The sequence below is a fragment of the Pogona vitticeps genome, chromosome 8 (assembly GCF_051106095.1).
Source record: "Pogona vitticeps strain Pit_001003342236 chromosome 8, PviZW2.1, whole genome shotgun sequence".
In the NCBI taxonomy this organism is placed as follows: Eukaryota; Metazoa; Chordata; class Lepidosauria; order Squamata; family Agamidae; genus Pogona; species Pogona vitticeps.
The window spans coordinates 17189808-17209039 of NC_135790.1; the positions used below are offsets into that span (position 1 = coordinate 17189808).

Here is a 19232-nt window from a genome sequence, read left to right on the forward strand (position 1 = left end):
TCTGAGTCATAAAAACATATGCCAGACTGTGGCCCTCCGGATATTTTTCGGTTGCAGTTTCTAGAATTCCTCGAACTTGGTCATGCTGACTTGGACTGATAGGAGTTGCAATCCAACTACATCTGGAGGACCACAATTCAGCACGTCTGACTTACATCAAAATAACTTAGCAGAGCTGGCACCAAAGGATGATGAAGCTGGACTTCTTCTAGAGTCTCAAAACCCACGGACAGCCCATCACTCAACTAGCATTGCCGTTTCATGAATGTCATGTCACCAACTTAGTGGGACCCATGAGTATAAAAAGAAACCACACGTTGCATCCTGTACTTACAAAACTACTGTCCTGAGAGTAGCTTATCTTGTCAAGGTGATCATGTTGCTGACCTGGTCAAAGATGGAATTCATCCCATCATCAGCATGCAACAGTTTTCCCAGCAGTTAGGCATGGTCTTCCATTCTTCCTTGGCAGTTTCAACACAGGATGCTAAGCTATAAAAACCCTTTGGGTCGCCAAATTATGCTATACCATAAGAGGGAGGACTGGTCATCCATGTGACACCATACCTCAAAGGATGGTGACCAGCTGGACTCAGGACGGCCCCCCGGAAGGTGTGCCTGTCTATGTGTTTCCTTTTATGTCTACTGTATCAGACTGCATCTCTGACAGTAGACCTTCTAAAGCAGTGGTCCCCAAACTTGGGCCTCCAGATGTTCTTGGACTTCAACTCCCAGAAATCTTGGCCAGCAGAGGTGGTGGTGAAGGCTTCTGAGAGTTGTAGTCCAAGAACATCTGGAGGCCCACGGTTGGAGACCACTGTTCTAAAGCATCAGTGGCTTCCTAGCTTCACCAGGACTACGAGAACAGAAGCTCTTGGGGTTTTCAATTGGCCCCAAACTTCCAAGTGGTGCTTAAGGCAAATCGTCCATAGTCCATTTCTGAAGAAAATTAGAGGATTCCAGAAACAGGCCTACACCTATATAACGTGGAAGATCTGCTGTTCAAGCACTTGTGTGGCTAGTATGCTTCCACAGCCCACACTCTGAGACATCCTGGAAAAATTACTTGTGAAATAAGGAAAGAAAAACTCTGGTCTATAGCCAGCCGTCTAAATGTCTCTTTTTACTGCTTATGTGAACCCAGCCGTTCCTCTATTGTTGCTGCAGTGTAACACCCTCCAGCCCTAGCCAGCTTGTCCAGTAATCTGGGACGATAAGAATTGCAGGTCAACAGGCTCCTTTCCCAGTGTAAAATGTGGGTTCCAAAGTTGACGACTACATTTTTATATTATTTGTCTTCCCACAAGATTAGGGTAGTATGTGCATGACACCCAGAGAAGCACATACACTTTTAAAACTCACAGCTACCCTGTGGCAGCGAGTGAGAAACTGAATGAGGTTACCGAATGAGATTCGCAGCTCAGGGGAAAAGTCCAAAACTCTGTCCAACTCAGCTTATGTAAATAGCCATCAGCTGTACTTGAGATGATGTTTCTAAATCTGCTGGGGTTCCCTCACATACAAGCACCTTTTGTTAAAAAAAAAAAAAAAAGGTTAAGCGTTCATTGCACCATTTCATCAGCTTTCAAATGAACACGGGTGGCGTGACTAAGAGCTAAGTATTTTTAAAAAAAGAAATAATAATAATAAAATGGGCCGGGCACTACCCTTGAGAACGGTGAAATGTTGACTTCCTCGTCCTGTGACTCCGATTCCATTAGTTCATGCTAAGCTGAAGAGCAAACATTCTGCCCCGAAACCCCTCCCCACGAGGAAGAGGCAAAAGAGTAGGAAGTTGTGCAAAGCAACATTGGGTGCAAGAAATGAGAGGATATAACTAGTATGTTTCTACAGTAGTGCCTCTTTTTACCAGTGGCTTCTCCCTCCCTTTGCACAGATCATCTTTTCAGTTTCTCGGCTGTGTGAAAAGAGTATAGTGATGCCTTGGGAATGACTCTAATCCAGTCCCGTTTGGCTTAATCTATACCCCAGCATGATGCTCTCCGCCCCCCCACCTTCACTTTCTCTCCTGTTCCCTTAGGAAAGGGTCGCCCTGCTGATAGCAGCAAGCAGCTAAAGCCCAGGCAAACCAACAAAGCCATTTTCTATGGTCTCAGATTAAACATTCTTTCCCCGGCTACCTGTTCTGCTGGAGAGAGGATGTCTAATCAGACTGCCATTCATTCCCTCCCATCCACATTCTTCTACCTGCATTCCTGGATGTTTATTTCCCATCCCTGGCGTTTATTTCAGCTGGATTTGTCAAGAGGCTTAACTCCAGGGCTAATTAGCACCCTAGCTTGGCTTGCCTTTTCTCCTACGGGACCTTCACAAAAGGGTTTGCCTAGTGATTAAAGTTAGGTGCCCGGGGGACAGCCCTCTTCAATGCACCCTTCTGCATTCTTGGAGAATTAAGTGGGGAGGAGGAAACACCCACCTCTTCTCTAATCCAAAGAAACAAAAACAAAACATTCGCACACATACATCCAAAAGCCCAAAGAGGACTTAACTCTCTTCTGGAAAGTTAAATCACTTAACTCTGCCTGACCTGTCCCCAGAAGACAGGAAGCTTCAGTCCCTTGGACCTCCTGTCCCGTCTATGATCTTTCCCAGCACAAAGGATCTGCTGCTTTGAGGGGCTTTTGTTTTTATTTAGGTCGGAATGAGTTGTCTTTGACACCCGCAGCCCTGCTTCTACAATAAATCCAAGTGACTGAAGCTAATAAGGGCACAATCCCAAAACCTGCTTGTAAGCCCCAGTGTCACTGAAGTTAATGGGATTTACAAGTTTGTGAATGGATTTCAAGATTGTGGCCAAAGGGGTTAGAAGACACTTTATCTTTCTTTAAAAAGATGCTATATTTGGCAGAAGGACTGCATTAACGCATTGTGTCACACATGCGTGCGTGTGTGCGCATACACACGCGGCACATTGTATACTAATGTCATTTAAAAGATAGTACTGTTAAAGGTCTGCTGTTCTTTCAGTTCTGCATCTGCAGAGCAGACGGGCGAGTTTAAAATGCCAATAGTTAGCCTAGCGAATGCCTGGTTTGTGCATGATAAGACCCAACCAATGTTTCAGATTGCATTTCTGTCTTTTCATCTGTGCCCTTTTACGTACAAGGCATTAGAGATTTGTTCCCTCTAAGCTTGACTTAGAAAAACTGACCTTCAACAAAAGCAAACAAAATGCCAGTCCATGAGCCTGGCAAAGCTACTCTTTTGAACTACAACCCCCAGAATCCCCCAACCAGCATGGTCATTTGCTGCAGAGTTGTAGTGCAAAAATTAACTTTTCCAAGCTGTGCTCAATAGGTGGAAGAAAGTTCTGAAGCTTTTCTTCTGATATACAGACAATGATGTCTAGTGTGAGACACACATACCTTCTATTCTTTTAACTCTTTGTGCTGCCAATTTTTTTAGCACCTAGGAACAAAGCAGCGGTACAGCTGAACCATGGTGTGGCTTAAGATAAACAGAGCTGTGAGTTTTGTATATATTTTGGAGCATCAGTGTGCAAGACAAAATGCATGAAGTTTCCCATGCCATATTTAAACATGAATGAGTAATGAATAAGCAAATGAATAACTATTTCCTTATTCATTATTTTTATATAATGTGGACAGGTTGTTGTCATGGTTCTGATGAACCCTGGAACTCAAAGGCAGAGCTGGGGAACCATGGGTCTCCAGATGTAGTTGAACTGAAATTCCCATCATCCCTTCACCATCAGCTAGGCTGGTTAGAGGAAGAGCGGTGAACCTTTGGCGCTCCAGATGTTTTCAGCCACAACTCCCAGAATCTCGAGCCTGCGTTGCCAATGATAAAGGACTGTGGGGGTTGAAGTCTGAAATATCTGGAGTGCCAAAGGTTCAGAAACGGAAGCTAGAGGCTAATGGGAGTTGTAGTCTTCACATCTCAAAGATCATGTTTCCCCAGCATTGCTCAAAACAAACTTAGAATGGCTTCATTTCTTCTCTTGCACCTGCATGTAGAGACAGGAAGGTTGACGTTGCTAACAGCTGGACTATAAACTTGTTGGTTTTGATGACAGCTAATGGAGTTTTTCTTTTACTCTAGTGGCAGACCAGCTGGTTTTGGCTATAAGTTCAATTGTCAGTTGAACAGATTCCTTGTAATTTAGCCAAACCCATAATGTAGTGACATTGGCTGTAATTTTTGAAAGAGCCATTATTCAATAATTCCTAATGTCAAGGGAAAGTATTGGAGCAAAATTTGACTCCAAAGTCGTGCATGGCTGAATATACACAATTTATGCTGTCTGCTGGATTTTACTCCAACCTTTTACCAAAAAAATAAAATAAAAAAGGTGACAAGATTCTATGTGCCTCTGTGGAAAGGCAGTGCCCTAAATCTGTTATAACAGTAATCAAGGGAAATGTGCAACCACTTGCGCAAGATTGCATAACCACTTTGCACAATTGTTTGTACGGCCACTTGTGCAAAGACTTGAACAAGCTCTTGTGCAAAACCAGTATTGAATGGTACCTTTGTGACACCTCTAAAAAGGCACAACTGATAGCACAACAGGCTTTGTGCATATGAAGTGATATCATTACATACAGACATGATAGGTAATGTCCACTGCATCCTTTTGATTAATCCTTTAGGAATCAGCCTGGATGAGTATTAGAAAATCTTTTCTGCAAGATGTGATCTAAGAGGACTTTGTCCCTGATCCAAATCTCCATTACTCAGACACCAGTGACTCAGTCACACCACTTAAGAAGATGTATTATTATTACCAAACTGAAATTTATAGGAAAATAAATTAAAAACTAACATGCCATACCATTTCTAACGGAACAAATTTTTAAGATTAATGATGTGCTGTTTAAAGGAATCCCTGTGGATTTAGCTGCTCTCAAATTTTGGCCGCGCTTCCAGCTGCAGACAGCCTCCTGCTCCTAAAATTCTAATTACTTACTAATAAACACATTCTGTCCTTCGTGCCTGTCAGCCGTAGTGTGCTGATATGACGGTGCCAAGAGGAAAACCAGCCCCCCGTCCAAGCTCTAGTCATGCATAATTCATTGAACATAACAACTATTGAATGCTGTTGAGCATATACTTTCTGTCTGCATGAAAAGACAAGTCAGCGCAGTTTAGTGAGGCCTGGATATGTGCTATCACATAGATGGCATACACACTGGAACACAGAATACATACTGCCTTATATTGTGGCACTAGTAATTCTTAGCCTTTGGTTCTCTAGATTTTTGGATTTCAGTTCCCAGAAACCCCAGCTAGCAGAGCCAATCAACATACAAAGATTCTGGGCGTTGAAATTCAAATCATCTTCTACCCTGTCTACCCTGAGAATCACTAGTGCACACCAACTGGATATGGCTCAGACAGGAGGCGTCTTCAGGTCCATCTGGAAATGCTGGCAATTGAAAGTGGTGCTTTCGACATGAAAAGTATATGCTATACCATTGAGCTGTGCCTATTCCACAAAGCTATGACATTTCCCTTGTCTTCTTTAGACAGAGCAGGGACTAAACCCGGGAAGTTCAGGAAAAGCAAGTGGTCAACTACTAAGCTACAAACTTTCCTGCACGTTCTCTCCATCTATGCTGTGAACAGGGAGTTCTATCGGAGTTTGAGTCAAATCCTGGGATAAATGTGCCAGCTAATGATGTAATGGTAATTTTGGAAGTCCATGTGCTTATCATGACCGTCTTGGTAACCACCATTGCATAAGGAGAGTTCAAAAATTTCGAAGTGAGGAAGAGATCGTTTGCAAAGGCAAGGGCTCTTAATTGTCTATTTCAGACCAAACGGTCCTCAAATACGTTGCATTACAAAAAGAGCACCTTGCAACATTATATTTTCCCTGGAAAATTTCTTTCTTTCCTGGCTAATGTGAGAATTGCAGTTAAATTCAAAGAGAACAGGGAAGTCTGAGGTGGGGCACCTGATATACTGTATTCCCTACAACTCAGGAAGCCATGGGACTTAAGCCCTACCAGCCTGCTGCCAGGTGAAACATGTATAATTTCTATATCCAGGTCTTTCTTGGTCCTATCAGCTCTTCCTGTCTGACACCTTTTGATGTGAGAGTGGCTTGTAAGATCAGTACATACCAACCACTGGGGAACAAATCTTCAGTGCCGGCAATAGCTCTTTATTGCCTCTTCAAAACAGGCACCTTCATAAACATTGCTTTACAACAAAGATGACTTGCAGCCATTGACTCTTCCTGGAAAATTCCATTTTGTCTCTCAGCTGCTAAGAGAACTGCAGCAAAGCTTAGAGGGAACAAGGAAGCCTAATGGGGCCATGATGTTATAGTCCTTGCTACTCAGAAGCCCCCCGAGCGTGTGTAACCCAGTGAGTTACAGTGAACAGGGATTAGAATTTGGTTCTTCTAAATCACAGTCCAACATGGTAACCACAACTACTAGACCACTGTTTCTGCAAACTTGAGCTTGCAGTTCAAAACACTGAAACAATGAATACTGCATTAGTGAGAGAAGATAAATGTTAACAGCAAAATCTGTAAAGATGCATTATTCTTAACTGGTTGAAGTTAACTGCTTGACATTGAGACCATTCCATAGATAGTTATCTAGGTTTCCCTAAGCCCTGATAAAAAAAGACACTAAAAAGTTCGAGGCTCCCCTTATTAGGAGAAAGGCATTGAACAGTGAGCATTTACTGGCGATAGGGAGTCTAATTATAGCAGTGAATTTGCCTTCCTTATGATCAGTCTAGGTTTCTGTTCCAGTAGTGGTTAACCAGAGGGAAAGTCCACAGGAAAAACATAAGGGCAGAAGCAACTTCCCATTCATGCTGTCCTTCATTAGGGCATTTGGGACATCTTTCTAACCAGGGCTTATTCAATTAAACTGAGTGGTCTAATAAATGATGGCAGGAGCTGCAGAGCTGAACTGGGCTAATTCTCATTGAACTGAACAGAGCTTTCTTCAGAGTAGTCGCAAAATCGGATTGCATTCTCAGTTAATTTTTTTCCCACCTCCACTCCTCACATTTTCAGCTTTGTTTTAAAATGTCTTTGTAATGTTCTGTGCCAAACTTTAAAAGCATAAGTAGTGCAAACATTAAGATGTTTGAAAAGAAAGTGTGTGTGTGTGTGTGTGTGTGTGTGTGTGTGTGTGTGTGCGTGCGCGCGTGTGTGCTCTGAATTTAATATCCAACGTGGAAAGAGAAAAAGCAGAATCCAGTCCTGTTTGAAGACTTGGACAGCTAACAATATTGTATTCAGTTGCTATAGAATAAATGCTTTGTGTTTCAGCATGCTCAAGATATGATCTCAAAAAGCGGGAGGGGGGGAAAGCCCTGCCAGTTTTGCACTATTTGTGCCAATCCGCAGGCTGTCTTTGCAAGGGGGAGTCAGACTGAAGGAAAACATTGCCCGCTCTTGTTAGCAAAACATTTTCATCATTTGGAGGACTGTCGTGCCTGGAAGTGCGAAAGATATCAAGCAAACCAATGACTCATACTGTACATACTTTTTACCGTGTTCAATTTTATAAAAATGTTCTCTACATTGAGCAGTTACCGTAATTTTAAGAAATCTGCCTATCATCATGGGGACTGAGAGGGAGAGAGCTGCATGAGGATTTTTCTTGTGTTCTGTTTGTTAGGAATTCACTTGGTCTTACAGTATTTGCAAAGAAAGACAATATTGTTTCGCATCCAGATATTTTGAATTTGCCAACAGGATAATAGGTGTGTGTGCCTGTGCATGCGTGCATGCATGCACACTTATTTTTTCATAATCAACTAAGACTTTGGCTTAGCCTTAATGCTTTTTTGAATTTCTCACTGAACAAATCCCATTGGTATTCAGTAGTTTTGACACTCACCAGATCTCTTCAGATGTAATAGGTAAGGCAAAGATTCCCCTTGACAATTTGTCCAGCCGTGTCTGACTCTAGGGCAAGGTGCTCATCCCTGTTTCCAAGCAATAGAGCCAGCGTTTGTCTGAAAACAGTTTCCATGGTTATTTGGCCACTGTGACTAGACACGGAACGCAATTACCTTCCCACCGTGGTGGTACCTATTTATCTACTCGCATTTGCATGCTTTCAAACTGCTAGGTTGGCAGGAGCTGGCAGAAGGGACGGGAGCTCACTCCGTTGGATTTGATCTTACGACTACTGGTCGTCCGACCTTGCAGCAGAGAGGCTTCTGCGGTTTAACCTGCAGCGCCACCACATCACAATTAATGCACAAAAGGGAACAGCTTGGCCAGCACCACCAACCTCGATATTTTTTACATAACCTGTGGAAGAGCTTACCAACTTACAAAGCACATGTGTATAGAGTCTGTATGTAGGAAACTGCCTTACGTATATTGATTCAGCAGTTCATCTCTCTCACAAAAATTAACACGGATTGGCAGGGGTCCTCCAAGGGAGGGGTAGGGAACTATTTGCACTCCAGGTAGTCCCAACTAGAGCAGATCCATTGAGTCAAAGAGATTTCTGTGTATTCTGGTTTTACTTTTCCGTGTATAAGACGCCCCCATGTATAAGATACCCCTCCACGTTTCTAATCCAAAATTAAGAAATCTAAGTGGGGCTTAGCAAGTGTAGGGGGAAAGGGATTAAAGCGCTGCAGGATCGCTTTGATCCCTGCTTTCCCCTCCACTTGTTTTTGTTCTCTCCTCAGCTTACTTCCATGTATAAGACGACCCTCAATTTTTAGTCTAAAGATTATAGACAAAAGTATAGTCTTATACTTTTGTCTTATAGAGTCTTATAGAGCACAGAGTGCTATCCTCTGAAGATGCCTTCAGAACAACCTTCAGAACACGGCCAAAGAGCCCGAAAAACCCACAACAACCATATAGTCTTATACATGGAAAAATACAGTAATTCATATTGTATTATTGTGGTTTCCAACCTTGGGTACTCAGACATTCTTGGACTGCAACTCTCAGAAGCCTTCACTAGTACCTGTGCTGGCAAGGGCTCCTGGGAGTTGCAGTCCAAGAACATTGGTGGACTCAAGGTTGGGGATCACTGTTGTATTGGGTTTGCATAAACATTGACTCACAATTCAGCCAGAATAGGATCTACTCTGCTTTGGACTATTAATTCCAGGATACAGACCTCAAACAATCATTCTGCAGAGCTAGTAAATTGCTAGTAAATTGTCACTAGGAAGGCGCTGTTGAGAAACTGGATACAATTCAGAGAAGTTACAAGATATAGTACTGTACAGTTAATCTGAAAATTTTGGATGGCTTTCACAGTGAGTCTGTTGGCTCAATATTCAGTGTACAAGATAGATAACAACCTGTAGAAGACTGATCTCTCATCTTTAAGAAATTCAGTTTACTTTGTTTTTCCAAGGGCTGATTTCCAAGGAAGGCTGTGGAGCAAAGGGTGCTGTTTAACTTAGTTGTCTCTGATCTTAAGACATAATATTTACAGCAGTCTTCTTGGAACACCACTTGGCTTCGTTAGCCTGGCGTTCCATTACTCACCTTCTGTGCTACAAAACAAAACAAGAACGCTCGAAATCAGCAGCCAAGAGAGATATTCAGGTCTTTCAAAGGCCCGAGAGACTATATTTTCGGCCAAAATGATACTTTTGTAGTGAACAAAAAAGGTGGTGGTGGTGAGGTCAATAAGGTTATTCACTAGTTCCATTCTTCCAGTCCTTGACTTTGATAACAAAGTTAAGAGATGAAAGACATCATGAGGTATTTTCTGCAAAAATCTGTTGGAACTGTGTACATGTCAGATAGGGAAGTCTACACAATATTAAACATGCCAACATAATGTGAGTTTGCCATGTGTCTCCCAGCAGCTATGGAGACTCTGGTTCCAAAGTAAACACAAAAATGTACTCCTCCCTTGTCAAGATAAGATTTCAGAGATTTTGTGAGAACACACTGTGTTTGAGACTTCATTAGGATACGTGGCGAGACATCCTTGTCTGGTTCTGGGCTAGTATGTCTTGTATTATTTGGGGCAAACCAATTTTCTAAAATTCTTTATAGTCTAGACACTGACGGAAGTGATAAGACCAGAACAAGGCCAAGCCGTTTCTATGGAAACAGGAAGTGGCACAAATCCCAAGAAAATGGCTGCCGTGTTGTGAATGGAGACTACTCCATCAGAGATTGTTTACTCTGGGCTTGGCTATATAAATAGCTACTGCTGTTTCAAGTTTTTTTTTGTGTGTTTTCCCCCCATGAAAGGATTTCACAAGCCAAGAATAAAATAAACAAAGCCATTGGCTTCAAGCCTCTATTTTTGTTTTCTGCTCGAGATAGTACATTGGTTCTCTAACCATCTGGGACTACTCCAGGCTTCCGCTGTCTATTATTCCCATTTTTGCTTATATGATTAGCAAGCATTTTAAAGCCCCATAAAAACAGGCACATTTTATCATTATGATGAATTTAAGGATTTTTTCTGTACAGAAGATCTTTCTTAATAAATGCTAAATGTGCACTGAAGATAATTATTCTTTGGAGACTGAAACTCAAATAAACAGGATGAAGAAACCATTCAGAGAAAAGCTTGTCTTGGACAGAGAATGTGGAATAAGAACCATGGCTAAATCCTAGAGACCCAGGTTGCCCAAACAGTAGTTCTTTAAGGGTTCAGGTAACAGATATCACTGTACATCGCTCCATGTGAGACTTGGGATAATTACTTCTAAACTACAATTCCCAGAATTCTCCAGCCTGAATTGTCCACTTACTACATACCTGCTGTCTACCTATCTCTGTGCATTTGGTAGGTATGGAAAAAGTTCTGCATGGATAGAACATCTCCATATGAGGAGATGGCTGTGCTCAGACAGGTATATACACAAAATCTGCTGAATGCTCAGATGATCAAGGGAACCCTTAGTCAGCATGCAGTTCTCGGTTGACCACATGATTTCATGACTGCTCTGTGCATTCTTTCTATGCCTGGGTGGAGTCATATATACTCCTTTCTCACGGAGAGATCTCTTAAGGAATCTTGGCAGGCTTAAGGAGAGACTGGTGGTAGGGATGAGAAAGATTACAGACACTGCTGGTTAGGGAGATCACAGCAAAAAAAGATAACTAAGTGATTGGAAAGAAATTAGGTACTCACTGTAAGAACAGGAATATGATGGGGGGGGAGCAGGCAGGCAATAGAATCATGCATTCAGTAAAAAGGAAGAAAAACAAAGGGGAAGTAGAATTAGGGTGAAGCTGTGTAGCGGCCTATGTACAGAATTCACTAAGCTGTATTGACAGGAAGTTGGAGATATGCAGTTCAGAACAGAGGTGAACAAATGTTTTGAACTGCAGGGCCTGGCTAGGCAAATGTTTGAGTGTAACTTCTATCAGCTTTCACCATTGGCTAGTTGTAGGTGAACATCTGGAGAATCATATTTACCCAGTTCTGGCCTAGATCCAATCTGAGACTCGGTCGGAGGAATTCTGTGGCTTATTATGCTTCTGAGCATTGTGACCCGGTAACCGGGAAGGCCACAAGGCTAAAATAAAATAAAATTGCTGATAGGGCTAAATTTCTCTTGTTGAATCTAATCACCGGCCACTACTTTGGCTGAAAGCTTGCATATAGTGATCATATGCCCATTTTCCAAAGGATAATCCTCTACTGTCCAACTGAAGCTTGATTTAAAGATGAAGAGTCATAAGGATGGATTTTAGGGACGTTGAAATTACCTATCCACAGTGAGCAATGCCTGGACAGCAGAGTAAGCAGGAGGTGACACATACCTTATTTCTATTTAAATTACAGAAATTGTTTATAGTTTTGCATCTGAGCATATACGTAAACATGTGCAGTTTTATGGAGTTTTATGCAAAATTGTACCCTTTAAAAATTATTTTCCTGAGGATATGCCAGTGGTTACCTTCGGCTTATCACATCAATCAATGCAATGTCCTGGCCTGCATCAAAGAGTGCCTCAAGCTTTGTAATGCATTGCCGTATCCTAGTGAAGAGAGCTTTAATGTGCTTGTTGGCATCCAGTCATTCCATTTTTTTGTTTTTAAAAAAAGTAAAATTGGACCAATAACTTATTGAATTTGTGGAAATACACCCTAAGGAAGAGCAATGTCTCTCAACTCCTACTTCTAAAATATATGTCAGAAAAATAATTCTGGCAGCGCATTAAGCATCCGCTTAGCTGTTAGTGCCTCCCCTTCATGGGAGTGAGTACAGATTAACAGCAACTGAATTCTGCCACGTTGCCTAGTCATTTATTTGCAGGTCTACATAATGGGAGGAAAGAATTGCGGCAGCTGGTTTTAGCTGCTCCTCTTGAGAGGAGATGCTTTTATCATTCCCCTGTCATCACAACCAGTCCTTGTCAGGCCCCATGTTGACAATCTGATCAAAGCTGCCAGAGACAAAAATCAATGAATTTCAAAGGCTGCCACTCAGACATGCAGGAGTCTCACCAGGCCTGGCATGATACACGGAGGCTCCCCCCTTGTCTCTCTCTCTCTCTCCTGAGCTTTCTAGTCTCCAGACAGACCCAAATCCATCGTCAGCCTGAGAGCCCAGTTTTCACAATTTAAAAATTGCAAGCCAGCAAAGTCAAATTGGCTTGCTGTGGAGCCATCTTTGAATAATAGGCTTCTAAGCACTTCACTGTCGCCTGTCAGGTTGGTGCTGATGCTTATGACAAGGTCTCGCTGCTAACATTGTGAGCTGGTTTTCTTATCCCAGATTGCTGATGTGCGGCAGTTCAGATACAAAACTTATTCTAAGTTTCCAGATAGACTATTGAACAACTTCAAGTTTTCCCCTAAGTATACTGCTGAGTCCTAGACATTTTTATCAAAATGCATGGCTTGGCATATAAGGCACGCATCTGTTTTGGCATAGGAGCAATGGCTGATTCACAGAATCACTTTGGATAAGTTCTCCCTTAGCCCTCCAAAACTGAACAAATGGCCGATAGCAAGCTGACTTTAGGCATCGATACGATCTCAAATTATTGTCATGGTTTCTCGTGACAAACTATGTTGATTGTCCCAGCTGCTCCCTACAAAACAGGCTATTATTTTTATTTCTCAGAATCAGGCCGATGTCAATTTGCTTGCTGTACAATCACATAGTCGATGTGGGATGTGGATGGTGGTGTGTCCGGAGAACCCAGTCTTTTCGGAAGAAGAATCAAGATGTAGGAGGACTTTAAGAGATGTACAGTTTAATACTCTTCCTCCTGATAACAGGGTATAGAACTAGTGCAGGGATTAAAGTTTTGGAATGGGATTTAGAAGGTTCAGATTATAATCCCTATTTAGCCATGCTACTTCCTGGATGATTTGGGACCAGTTGTTCTCTCTCTCTCTGCTTGATTTACCATACAGGTTTATTCTAGGATTAAGCAAGAAGAAGGAGAGCCATGTATACATCCTTGAGTTCATTGGAGGAGTGGTAGGAGATAAATACAGCTTGTCATCACGTGGTGTCAAGTCAGTTCTGATTTATGGTGGCCCTGATCAGGTTTTAGAATATGTGAGATGTTCAATGAATTTCCATGGCTGAATGGCCATTCCTGCATCACTGCTGAAGGAAGGGCATCCCTATCAAAAGACAACAGAGGACAAGTTTGCCTGTGTAAATCTATGCTCACAGATGCAAATTTAGGCATAAGTAAATGTCTTGATTTATTTAAAATATTTATATGGAGTGTCCCATTGATAAACACAAAGGCAGTCAATAAAATCCAGATCAGAACATTACAAATCAAAAGAAGCAAGCAATCTAGCTTAAACAGAACCCATGTGTTAAAGTATTAGGAAATTAAAACATTGGAATGAAATGAACAAGAATACCGCAATAAAGACATCAACCTAACTTATTCTAACCAAAAGAGTTAGCTACTTCCCTACCTGAATCTCCTTCTCAGAATAGATCCAAAAAATAACTGCCAGCAGACAACAAAAGCATGCTCTCAATAGTTACTGCCTCTTCTGCATGGGAACAAACACAGGTTAGCAGTAATATAATTCTGCCAGCCTGATCACTTTGTTGCAGGTCTGTACAGTGCAAAAAGGAACAACTGGAGTACGTAGTTCCTTCTTTGGAGCAGAGTTACTTAGCATTTTCACATCTTCTGGGGAAGAAAGTGGCCAAGGGATTACTTTGCCTGCTGTTTCGCCTGCTACCCAGGCTCTACCTGTTAGCAGACAACTCCCAAGTTGCTGTGGCTCTTCTTCCTTATGGTTCCTTATCTTTCAGCTTTCAAAAAGAGAGCTAGGGTTGCCCATTCAGTAGCTTCTCATTCCTTGCCTGCCAGCAAGAAGTAGACTCTTTTGAGGTCACAGGAGAAGGTCTGTGCTTGTGTGGACTTGTGAAACAAAAAGGCTCGCAAGCCACACGGATGCTGCTCCATCCCTAGCCTTCGTTCATGACACACAAATGGCTGAAGTCCATGCATCTACCAACATTGCACAACCGTAATCCTCCTTGGGTTTTAAGATTATCTGGGGAGGCCTTCCTCTTGGTCCCCTCACCTAAGTTGACAGAGGCCCAGGAGAGGGTCTTCTCAGTTGTTGCCCCCAGGTAATGGATCCCCACAAGATTGGGCTGGCACCCTCTGTCACCTCTTTTTGGTCACAATTGAAAACCTTTTTATTCAACAGGCTTTCAATATTTAATATCTAATGCAAACCTAGGTAGTTATGCTATGCTTGCTGCCAATATTATCCCTTTTAATGTGTTTTTAAATGGACATCTGCAAGCAGGATCTGAAGGCCTTAGGAATGGACCTCAACAGATGGGAAAACTTGACGTCTGAGCATTCAGCCTGGAGGCAGGCATTGCATCATGGCCTCTCCCAATTTGAAGAGGCACTTGTTCAGCAGACCGAGGCAAATAGGCAGTCCCGAAACAAGCAAAACCAGGGAGCTGGACAGATTGGATTTGTCTTCAGTGTGGAAGGGATTGTCGCTCTCGAATTGGCCTTCTCAGCCACACAAGACACTGTTCCAAGACCTCCATACAGAGCACGATACCATAGTCTTTCGAGACTGAAGGATGCCTACATACATGGAAATGCTTTTATACTTTTTAATCTGTTCGGATACAGTGGGTTTAATATTTCCATGCTTAAGATTTTTAATGCTTCTTGTGTGTTTTAATTCCTGTCTCTTCTAAGGACCTGTGAACCACTTTGAGTCTTTTCATTGAGAGAAAAGTGGCATAGAAGCGCAGTAAATAAAATAAAATAAAACAAGGATAAAACACATGCAATCACTTTCCTGTTGAGCTGATGAATACTGGGCCAGTTGGAGTGGGTGGAGATGGGCACCTGGGTTCCAAAGCCACCTCATATGCACAGATCAAAACTTTGTCTCCCCATGGTGTTGCTCACCTAGAAAGATGTCTTCCTGGGGAGAAGTGTAGCAATTTCCTGAGCCTTCAAGCCAGCATCCTGATACTTTAGCAACCCTATCCATGAGGAATGTTCTCTGGAAAGTAGGGAATTTGAACGACCCAAACGTTGCCCAGAAGGCAGTTGAATGAATGATCTCTAAATTATTTTGTCACATACTGTATATTGCCGGTAAAACTTATGTACCACCTGACCACCAGCAGTTTGTACAAACAATGTAGCATTAATTTATGACCTACTTTGGGGACAATCCATTGGGGAAAGTCTTTTGTACAATGAATTGCCCTGAAAGGAAAGGGAATTGTGCTGGAGTCTACGTACTCCTGTCCGAGTCTCATTCCTTTCAAGAGAACGTACGCTGGAGAGTTTCCTGATGGGCTGGACCCTTTTGTCTCCATCAGACCTTCTAGGACCAACATGTCAACACCGTCCATCTAACTATGGGCACATGTTTCCCTCCTGCTCTCGAAATTTTTCCCCAGATGGATTCTCTCTCACAAGCCCAGCGCACACAGGGAGATATAACAACACTTGTATGGTGTTGCTGGCAGACGTCAGACTCTTGAATGTCCTTGAACCTGAAGAGCTTTTCTGAATAGGCTTTTGGTAGGGCGGTAGGGTTATTCATAAATATATTATTGTAAGCAGAGCCCTGTTGCTGAGTGCCATTGTTCCGTCACAAAGCCATGCCGAACCCAATAGCTCAATAAATGAATAACTTTTATCTGCTTGGTTAATAGTCGTACATGCATACTGGATTAATGTCCCCCTACTTCTTGATAAAGAAAGAGGCTCAGATATCGCCCAGAGCATTTACATCACTTAAGTGGGTCCAATTTGCATGAGAATCGCCCTTTTGCAGGGGAATTATTGCTTAATTAAAGAACAGCAGTCACTTTAATTAGCATGTCTCCATGCTCCCTGGTACTTTGCATGGATTCAAATGAGTTGCTTATTAAGCCCTGGCATTGATACAAGCTACGCCCTTTGGCCAGGATCTAACTAAATTAACATCGGGGGACAAGCCACTTCATGGTTCAGAAGGGTTGATGGACAGCTTGTTTCTTCCTGGCCTCCACACAAAGTCTGCGCTGGAGCGGGCTAGCTTCCAGAGGGGCATTTTGATGAAAGTGCAAGAGTTGTATAATACCTTGTTAAAAGTTTGTTCTTGAAAATTTAATTAAGAAACATTGGGGACATTACCCATGTTGTTGCAGAACTGACACAAAACTACACATAGAAGGGAACTGCAAGGTGTGAAAGGACCAACTGGATAATATTCCATAAGATTATAATTGTGCAAGAAAATGAAACAGTCAGATTCATCCGTCGAGTGCCTCGGCTATGGGTGTGTCACTCTTCAAAGATTGGATTTAAAGCCCTATGTTTTAAGCCATATTACTGCGGAGTTAAGACGGGTGCCTCTGTTTCTGATGGGCTCCTCACCATTAACCGGTTCTGGACAGGCAGGTACAACGTGCTTCTTTCCATAGAAAGAAAAAGCTATACCAGTGGCAGGTGAGCGGGTGCAAACGAGGGAGCATTTTGTTTCAGTTCCTGTGTGAACAAGTTTTTTTAAAAAATTGTTTCTTCCTATCTAGATAGGGGTGTCTTATTTGCTGCCCACACAGGTAATTGCCCTGCTGACCACGGATGATGGGATTTGTAGTGTGATCCGGTAGACAGACAGACAGACAGACAGACAGATAGACACACACACACACACACACACACACACACACACACACACACACACACACACACACACACACACACACACACACACACACACCAGCTTTTGGAAGGCTGATTTAATCAAACCACTTTCACAGTGGTTCTTAACATTTTTGGGGGGGGGGATTGCAAATCTGATTAAAATGGTGGGTCCCCTTTCTAGAAAAATATCCGCATGCACACTTTTTTTTTCATGGATCACTTGAAGTCCATCCATGCACCACAAGTTAAGAACCTCTGCCTTAGCGTGGTTTCTTAATTAGTGAAGAATGTTACCCTGTAAATTTCAGGCTGACAAACTCTTGGCAATTGCTGTTAGGCAAGTAAGCCAGCAAAGTGCAAATGTTGGTAAGCCAGCTCTGCTCTTTCTTTCCCCTCTTGTTGTCTGCCCCCTACCTGCTTGCCCAGCTAGCCAAAGTTTTCTTATTATGTCACACTCCAGAAAGGGAGATTCCTACCTGGGGAGAAGTTAATAGGAGGAGGGGACTAGGCTTTGAGAGGCTTATAAAGAGAATTAAGCAAGGTCCTTGAAAGGCTCTTTAAAATGAATTCCTTTCTTTGCTTCTCTTTGTCTGGCTCACTTGTTTGCAAGTCTGAATGGGGATGAAGCCATGTTTTATCAGCTAGGTGACACTGGGCACAATGCTGATATCAGAAGCCAGACAACATGCAAATGAAAAATACACTCGTTTGTTCTGGGAGCGAAGCAGAACCCCCAAGACTGCAGGAAGCTGCAGTGGCACCATGGGCTTTTTAAATTCCTGAATTGCTTGGCTTGCTTTCTTCTCCAGCTGGGTTTTCAACACACAATGCAGTGCTCACGGAAAAAGACTTTGTGGTCCTTTTTCACAACAGTGTGCCGCTTTGAATCTCATGGGGAAAATCTCTTGTTAAGTTCCACCCATCAGGATTCAGTGGGAAACGAATTCTTTCAGAATGTGTAGGTCCATGCATTGGAATCCAGCAAATGCATTATTTCATGCAGTGAAATCATATAGGTATTATTTCCTAGTGGGGTATAGTGGATAGAAGGTAGGGCTAGGACCCAGGAGACCTGGATTCAAATCTCTACATTGCATACCTTGTAAACCTGATTAGGATCCCCACAAGTCAGAAGCAATTTGACGACATACACAGAAATCATTTCCTAATAGCGGTAGTCATTCATTAGAGCAAGCAGGCCACTGTTCCCCCTCAGGTTCATAGCGACCTGAGCCAGCCTATACCTGTCTGGCTCCAGAAGGCTTCTACCTATATGTGTGGATGTTTGCTTACTTGCCTGCCTGCGTGTGTGATTGCGGAAGGAGGCCAATTTGTCTCTGTCCCTGTTCCTTCCACTCCACTTGGAACTATGGAACAAACTATCCCTGTTTCCCAATTCAGTCTTGTGGCTGAGCAACACCATGGCATGGTTAGAATCATAGAATCATTGAATTGGAAGGAGCTTCTTGGGCAATTGAGTCCAACCCCTTGCTCAGTGCAGGAATCCCAGTCAAAGCAAATCGGACAGATTGTTGCTCAGTGTTCTCTTCAATGCCTCCACCATTGGAGCGCTCACCACCTCCCAAAGTAATTGGTTCCGTTTTTTTTTCTTAAGCCTGTTAGGGCTGTGCGAATGCACTGTATTTTTTTTACAAAATTATTTTTAAAATGGAAAGCTTCCTTCCAGAAGGAAGGTGCGACAGGAGAGGGCAAGGAAGGGGATTTTGTTTCATTTTGTTTCTCAAGGAAGGAAGACCCAAATAGGGTTGCTAGAAGTGTGTGAGCCATGTAGAGGCAAAAATTGCACCCATTGGCATACTGGACCTCTATGTGACCTTAAGCAGCCTTAATTAGCCTGCCCCAGTTGAGCCATCCAGTGAAGCCCTGAGCTTACCATTCAGCTGAGTCAATAAAATCTTTCCTGTGAAGCCAGAATGACAGTCAGCTGCAGCAACAAGGTGTGACTCATCTCTGTAGTCTGGTGTTAAGAAACATCAAAAGCCGTGACCTTAGATATGACACCACGCACACAATTGCTTTTTCTAAAAATGAATCATACGTTCGGAGCCTCAATCTGGAATGGTGTCCTTGCTGTCTGGAGCAAAAGACAGCAAGAACACCATTAAATGTCCAGTCCACAGTGCCTAGCT

The 19232-nt window shown here is 42.7% G+C and overlaps 1 protein-coding gene across 2 annotated transcripts in view; it reads right to left on the reverse strand.

Annotated features, from left to right (window-relative positions):
* CDON (cell adhesion associated, oncogene regulated) overlaps positions 1 to 19232 on the reverse strand; it is a 134110-nt gene that overhangs the window by 75765 nt on the left and 39113 nt on the right. The window lies entirely within an intron of this gene.